Source organism: Cricetulus griseus, chromosome 10 (genome assembly GCF_003668045.3).
Source record: "Cricetulus griseus strain 17A/GY chromosome 10, alternate assembly CriGri-PICRH-1.0, whole genome shotgun sequence".
In the NCBI taxonomy this organism is placed as follows: domain Eukaryota; kingdom Metazoa; phylum Chordata; class Mammalia; order Rodentia; family Cricetidae; genus Cricetulus; species Cricetulus griseus.
The window spans coordinates 13,430,134-13,438,236 of record NC_048603.1 but is presented as its reverse complement, the minus strand read 5'-3'; positions in this window follow the sequence as shown (position 1 = coordinate 13,438,236).

Genomic DNA, 8,103 nt, shown 5'->3' with positions numbered 1-8,103 from the left:
GTGTCAAGTTGACATAAAACCAGCCAGAGTCATCATCCTATAAATGCAAAAAAAGTTAAAACAAATAACATTATATTCGTGTAAGGATCAATGCACATCTCAGACATGTCAAATCCATGATGCAAACCACTGTGGGGGCTAATGCCACGGCCAGCAGGGTTGCTGCAAAGAGAATCCAAACCTCGAAGGACTTGGAATAAATAGGAACAAGGGACGCAAGGATGACAACAAGACAGGATTTCTGATCAAGCTGCTTGCTCCTCCCGCAGGTTAGCGCTGCTCACCCTGAGTCAGAAGACCGGCCTGCCCTCAGCTGACACGGGTGACACGGAGGACAGGAGGCCGCATTCTCGACCCTGAGCTGACCCCCTGTGGAGTTGCCGGGGTGGAGAGATGGAGAAGCAGTGCAGCCGCTGGCACCCATAGGAAAGGGCAAGCCAACTTCATGCCAAACCCACTCCAGTCTCAGCCATTCCCAGGTTCCCCGGCGATGCCACCCTGGTCCAGGATCCTGACAAGGTCACTGAGACTCTTCTGGCCGGGCTCACCGGCAGCTGCCAGTGCACCGGTGCCCAATCCGTGAGCTCGGGGTGTTGGGGTCACAGTAGCCGCCGTCGCCAGCATCAAACTGCATCCCGGTGATTAGCCTGGTCCTTGCTCACATGCAAACCCAGAGCAGATCTGCTGGGTTAGTGCATTTTTCTTTGCGAGTCCTCCTTCCAGAAAACTCCAGATGCTCCAGAGACACCGCCCAGCCAAGGGAACGCTGTGGGTTGGTTGCTTCTCCACAACCCTATTAGCCAGAACCATTCACGTGATGCCCCGGGTATAGGGCATCCTGATAAATGTAGTTCCTGACCTGGCCCCTCTCTAGAGGCGAACCCCAGGGAACGCGGTCCTTTGGTTTGCCCTCTTGGCGGCACGCTCGACGACAAAGTTCTAGCAAGCGACCAAAGAGGAAAGGTCGCTGTCAGAACCCGGCCTGCGACTCCGCCGCTAGGTGGCAGCACTGAGCCGGAACGCAAAAGGGAATCAGCAAGCCAGGCCAATTGTCAAGAACTAAGACCTGGCCAGCGATTTCATTTACGTTTCTTAATTTAGACCTTTAAAGCGCATGACAGATACAATCACAGAGAGAAAAGACCGCGTGTTGCGTATTGCTTTTTCCTCGTCGAATGCCTCCTGGAGAACAAGAGGCTGCAAGGCAAGGTTCCCTCCAGGTCTGGGCGGGGACCATGATTAGAGGACCAGACAATAACATAGAGACCCGCAATTTCTTATCTTTGGGTGGGCGGGGGTCTGGTTTGATTAATTTCTTTTCTTTTTCTTTTCTTTCTTTCTTTCTTTCTTTCTTTCTTTTTTTTTTTTTTTTTTGGCTCACTCTACCTGGAAATGGGTGTAGACCACGTTCTCTGCATCTGCATGGTTCGCATTCCTTCCTGAATGTTTCTTGTGTTGTTGTTTTTGACTTTGTGGGGATGGATCAGGGAGAGTCCTGGGAGCTGTCAAACCGCCGGCTTTATTTACAATTCAAAGGAGAGCTCCACCACCCCCTTGCAGCTGGCCTAGGTCTCCTCTCCTCCTGGCCAGGTCCACACTGGCAGAACTGGAGATGTGCTGCAGGCCTCATGCACTCATCTCTCCACTGAGGGCTTTGAGGTCGTTCCTGCAGTTTGCCTCCCAGCAGAGAAAAGGCTGGAGTGCTACAGCCCTCAATGCTCGCCTTGGCTTGGCCGGCACTGCACGTAAATCCTTATGGGTCAGAGGGGCCCACGAGTCATTGCATTGGGTGAACAGAGCTGGGCCAGGCCTTTGAAGAACTCACAGAAACCTACCCTGGATCCTTCTCTCAAAGGCTGCTGTGTGGTGGAACCATAAATACTTAGGAAACTAGATGAAGAGGCCCGGAAGAAAGCCCCGTGTTATACCAGATACACCCTAGCAATATCCTTTCCCCTTCCCTCCCTTCTGAGCTCACCCCAAAGATTTCTGTAAAATGGTTGGAGTTTATACATGTTTACTCCGGAGAGCCAAGGAGGGCTTCCTGTTGAAGATGGCACCCCGCTTAACTCAATGTGAACAACAGGAGCAGTGACACAAAGAGGTTCCAGGGCACACATCAAAGCTCTGAATGTTAGCTAGGCATGGTGGCTCCCACCCTCTGAGGCTGAGGTAAGAGGGTAGAGGGAGTCAGAGGCCTGCCTAGGCTGTATAGTGAGTTTCAGGACAGTCTGGGCTAGCATGTAAGCATCCGTTCTCTCTCCAGACAGGAAGATCTTATGAGCAGCAAGAGGAGACGTCTTGGCCTGGACCAGACTCTGTTATCTAATAACACTTTCACCGTGATTGGCAGTGGCCAGCGGTAATGTGGAAATGGTCCTTATTGTTCATTTAAAACACTAATGACAGCGTGTGGTCAATCCTCATATATAGCTATGCTTGCACATAAGCATATACTTCATATTAGCATATAATAAAAGAGGCCCCGGTAGTCTTTGTTGTTAGGGTCACTGTGTGTTTCTATTTGTGGAAATCATACAGATACTAGCTTCATTTGACTCTCACACTTTGAGCACCAGGAGAAGCCTACGATTTGGATTTAAGTATGAGGTGAAAATCGAATTCTAACCCACTGTGAAATTGAACAGCAAAGCTAGGGTTAAATGAATGGACACTGCCCTCTCCGAGAGGTCAGTTTCCTGACTGGACTCAGCATTATGGTCTTAGGAAAGTGCTGCTTGATATTAGGGCTAGGGGGACCTATCCCAAAGGATACCATAGACTCTGATGACCCTCTATGGAAGGCCCAGCTTCCAGGGGGAGCAGAAAGGATGTGATTGGCAGGGTTTTAGTTGGGGGTGGTGGTAGGGGAGGAGGGGAGGGAGAAGGGAACTGGGGTTTTCATACAAAACAATCTTGTTTCTAATTCAAATTTTTAAAAAATCTGCATAAAAAATATCAGAGCTAGCAAAGGGAAATGAGCTCACCAAGGAAATGATTCCAAGGCTATAAAACAATCTGAATCCAAGGGAGACAATTCCAAAACGCTCTTCAAAACAAGGACTCTCTCAGGAAATGGCTCCCCAGGGAGGGAACTGACACAGCTGTGTGACACACTCATGGTTAATGAGGATCTCCTGTTACTTGGGTTGTACCAGGGAAGGTGTGGGATGTTTGGCAAGCAAGTCAGCGATGCCTGCACAGCCCCAAGAAATGTAAAACAGGGACATCATTGACATACAAGGGTCCCAGGCGTCTAGATCCTTGCCTTAAAGTCCAGGTGTGTGTCATTACAAAGCTGCTCCCCACCCACTAGGAAAGTAATAATGTTTGTGGGGTACAAATAACAGTAGGAAGGGATTGGATCCCCAGATTGGATTTCTAAACTGATGTGCAAGGGAGACCAGGTTTTCAAGGTGAGTGTGGTACTGGTTGATCTGTAACTAGGGTCCCCAGCATGTGGGAGGCTGGGACAGGGAGGTGGCTCCCAGTGTGAGGCAATCAAGGGTGTGTGAACGTGACCAAATACAGGGGCATGAAATGTCATAATGAGTTAGGATGTTAGTACAGCCTGGAATAAAACCAGCACTTGGAAAGCAGAAACAGGAGGATTGCTGTAAACTCCAGACCAGCTTGGTCTAGAAAAAAAAGAAAAAAAAGAAAAAAAAAAGAAAAAAAAGAAAAAGAAGAAGGCAGGAGAGAAAAGAGATGCCAAATTGAGGTAATCCTTTTATGATTAATATATGGTAATAAGAACCCGGGGCTGGAGGGATGGCTCAGTGGGGACTGATCACCAGCAAGCACATAAAACACCAGGCCCGCTTATGTTTCTCGTTGCACACAATAAACAAAGCAGATGTTCGAGACCACAAGGAAGGGTGAGAATGAAGCTCTTGGCGCAAAAGGGTGGTGGGGTTGTGCTAAGTCCAAAGGTCTAACCTCTCTTCTCCCTTCCTCTTTCCAACCACAGACTCAGAAGGACAACGAAAAGAATTCTTGCCAATCTCCTGTTGCAAAAGCCACATTTTAGGATCAATGAACCTGTGCTGCTTCGACCCCTGTCAGTACAATGTACTGGTGAATGACGGCAGGGTCTGTGTGTCAACTGAGAGGGAGAACAGGTACGACTGCTACGGATCCCAAAAGTACAGTTACATGAACATCTGCAAAGACTACTCCTACGGGCTCGGCAATTGTGTCAAGTTCGGATCTCCATGCTACCCTTGCATTTCCCCCTGCGGACCCTGCGGACCCTGCGGACCCTGTGGACCCTGCGGACCCTGCGGACCGTGCGACCCCTGCAACCCCTGCAACCCCTGCAGCCCCTGCGGCCCCTGCGGCCCCGGCCCGTGCGGCCCCTGCAGCCCCTGCGGCCCTGTGGACCCTGCGGCCCGTGCGGCCCCTGCGGCCCCTGTGGCCCCTGCGGACCCTGCGGGCCCTGCGGACCCTGCGGACCCTGCGACCCTTGCAATCCCTGCTATCCCTGTGGCGGCCTATTATCCTGTAGGAAATTGATCTTGTAAGAAGTATTTAGAACCAATGTCTTAGCAGAAGTCAGTCCTCCAGGCAGGCAGCTTGTCAGCACTTTCTCTTCCCCTTCTCATAGCCCATGTGGTTCAAGTGTACAGGAAACTGAATACATAACTGCAATCTGATGGCATTGTGTGCTGGTCTTTTGGTTCGACTCCTAGCAGTGTTAGCTAATAGAAGAATTAAGGGGAGATGAGATGAGATCTGATCTCCAAGTACTCCATACCAACAACCTCTAAACCAGAGGTGTCCCCACACTAAGTAACCCCGTGAGAGGGCACTGCGTGAAAACACTGAGAGTATTCTGGGTGGAAGCTAATACTCAGTGAGGATTTGGTGGTGAGGCCACCTCCTTCCCAAGCCCAACACGACTATGGATTTTACTGGGGGACCAGACACTCCTAAGGAGAATAGTGCAAAGTGCAACATGTTAGAAGATCCAAGTCCAGTGTTTCAGCATTCCTGGGGTTTTGACTCTGCACTTCTGGCTCAGGGTAGTTTGCAGCCTCCTGGGGATTTATTGCCACTCAGTCTCTTTCCAATTCTTGAATCTGGTTTTAGGCACAAAAGGTCAATGGAGCAGGGAAGTACAGCTTCAACCATTGAATTTGGATCCTCACTGACATAGCTCAAGAGCCATTCTTGTTTGTTTTTGAGGTTGTTCTTACTGTGTAACTATGGCGTCCGGAAAACTCATTATATAGATAAGGCTGGCCTCAAACTCACAGAGATCTGCCTGTCTCTGCCTCCTGAGTGCTGGGACTAAAGGGGTGTGCCACCATGCCTGGCTTCCAGAGTTGGCTCTTGATTGCTAGGGGATAAAGGAAGTATAAAGGAAGAATGAAGGGATCCTGGGGAGGAAATGGCTGAAGCTGGTCTAGATTCTTAGAGGAAACACAAACCCTTGTTTGCATAGTTACATCCTTTAATTGGTCTTAGCTGTGAGTGGATTAGTTTTCTCAGTGAGGGCTGCACTTGGGAATCACTTGAGGAGCTGTAAAATATGGACCAGGCTATGAAGAGGGTACAGTGGGTAAGAGTGCAGGCTTCACAAGTGGGAAGACCCGGGTTCAAATCCGCAGTATCCACAAAAAGTTGGGTGTGGCTGTTCATACTTATACCCCAGCATTGAGGAATGGAGATGATGGGTCCTGGGAACTTGCTGGCCCGCTAGCTTAGCCTAGGTAATGAGTTTACAGTTCAGTCAGTGTCTCATTTGGGGTTCTCTAGATTGACAGAAGCAGCAGAATGAATATACATTTAAAGAAACACATTCAGTTGGCTTACACAGTACAGTCTGGGTTGGCTAAACATTGGCTGCCTCACACACCAACGTGGCAGAGAACCTGGCAGTTTCTCAGTTCCTGGGGCTTGGTGTCTCAGCAATCCCACTCTGATGCTAAATCCGGGAGTGTTCCTGGAGAGTCTCTTGTCTGCAGCCCCTTTTGGAAGCCCCCTCAAGCTGGGTTCTGCTACAGTGCAGATGAACGTGCCAGTCACAGCAAAGGTAAGCAAAGTGTGTTTTTTTGGTGGAGGGCTTTTTTCTGGAGCTCCCACCAGAGGCTACAGCCCCTGTGTAGGGTGGGTCTCCCAAAGCTTTGGAACAGATCAGGAAAAGCCCTCACAAGAGAGCCCAGAGGCTTGCCTTTCAACTGCTTCCAAATCCAGTCAAGATGACAACCAAGATTAGGCGTGACAGTGAGAGACACCTATCTAAAGGAGGTAGACTGGAGAACAAAGAAAGACACCATGGTCTCCCTCAGGGTTCTACACACGCACACATAGACACACATCCTTACATCATGTACATACACAATACATACCACATAATACACAGCACACACACATGCACTCAGAGACACACATCCCTACACTCCTGTACATACACAATGCACACCACACCACACAGCACACACACATGCGCTCATAGACACACATCCCTATACTCATGTACATACACAATACACACCACATAATACACAGCACACAGTACACACTGTGTTTCTATACTTTTGTGCATATACAATGCATACCATACCACATAGCACACGCACATACACTCATAGACACACATCCCTACTCTTGTGTACATACACAATGTGCACCACACAATACACAGCGCACAGTACACACACACATGCAGACATAGGTGTTGGAAGCCAAATAGAGGATTTCTCGGGGTCCAAACCTCCGGTGCTCCAGTCTTCATGGTATTGCAGATGCTAGCTGATTTGCTGTTGAATGGCATAGCCTCAGTGGAGAATGTCCCCTAGTTTTGCATCTCTACAGAACTAAGCATTTGAATAGGCCTACACCAGAGCAGAGGGCTAAGTTAGTGACAAGTGAGGACTGATAGGGTCTAGGAAGAGGAGAGACAAATGGCCTCATATCATGGTTAGGGAAGTACAGTTAGAAAGACACAAGGAAGTTGCTCTGTAAGGAAGAGACTCCAGTTTTGCAGCATGGAACTTAGAGCTCTCTAACGATGACAAGATGCCTGTGTCTGGTCTTTATTGTTGTTGGTATGTGTCTTTAATCCCAGCACTTGGGAGGCAGAGGCAGGTGGAGCTCTATCTTGGGGGAATAAAAAAAAATAATAACAAGTGAGGATTCTTCCAAAAAGTGCCCCAGGTCCAGTGTATAACAGTCACAGCTGGGCAGAGCTGAAGGCTCCGAGACACTGTCACTATGAAAATGGAACGTTGGACTAGGTGACCCTGAATGAATTATTCACCCACAGTGAGAGAACCTCAGCCATGCTATCAGGGGGAAAGGAAAGAAACAAGGAAACTAGCCCGGGGTAATGATAATGCCCGAGTTCCTCCAACACATTAAGGCCCCAAATAACACACAGAGTCTTATCTTAGCTACAATGCTCCCGGCCAATGACTAGGATTTCTTATTTGCTAGCTCAGTCTTAATCATCAACCAAAACTACTAATCTACATATTTTTATAAGTACTTACCTTAGCTAGGACACCAGCCATAGCATCCTATCTCCCTGGGATCACATGGAGACCCTCCTCTTTACTACATTTCCCAGAATCCTCCTCCATTCCTAGCCCCTTGCTTCCCTATTGGCCAACAGTGCTTTATTTATCCACCAATAAGACAAACATATACACAGAAGGACTTCCCCCATCTCTTGTGTGGTATAGGGCTTAAGCAGCATTCATCTGCCTGGCTCGGTTCCCAGCATACAACCAGGTATGTGTCTTCGTCACTGCCCTATTGCTGTGAAGAGACGCCATGACCAAGACAGCCTATAGAAAACCACATTTCATTAGGGGCTTGCTTATAGTTTCAGAGGGTTAGTCCATGATGGTCACCCCGGGAAGTGGGGGTGGCTTGCCGTCAGGCACAGTGCTGGAGCAGTAACAGAGCTCACATCTGATCTGCACAAGGGAGAGAGAGAGAGAGAGAGAGAGAGAGAGAGAGAGAGAGAGAGAGAGACAGAGACAGAGAGAGAGAGAGAGAGAGACAGAGAGACAGAGACAGAGACAGAGACAGAGAAAGGAGAGAGACTGGTCCTGTTCTGAGCTTTTGAAATCTTAAAGTCTATGCCAGTGATAG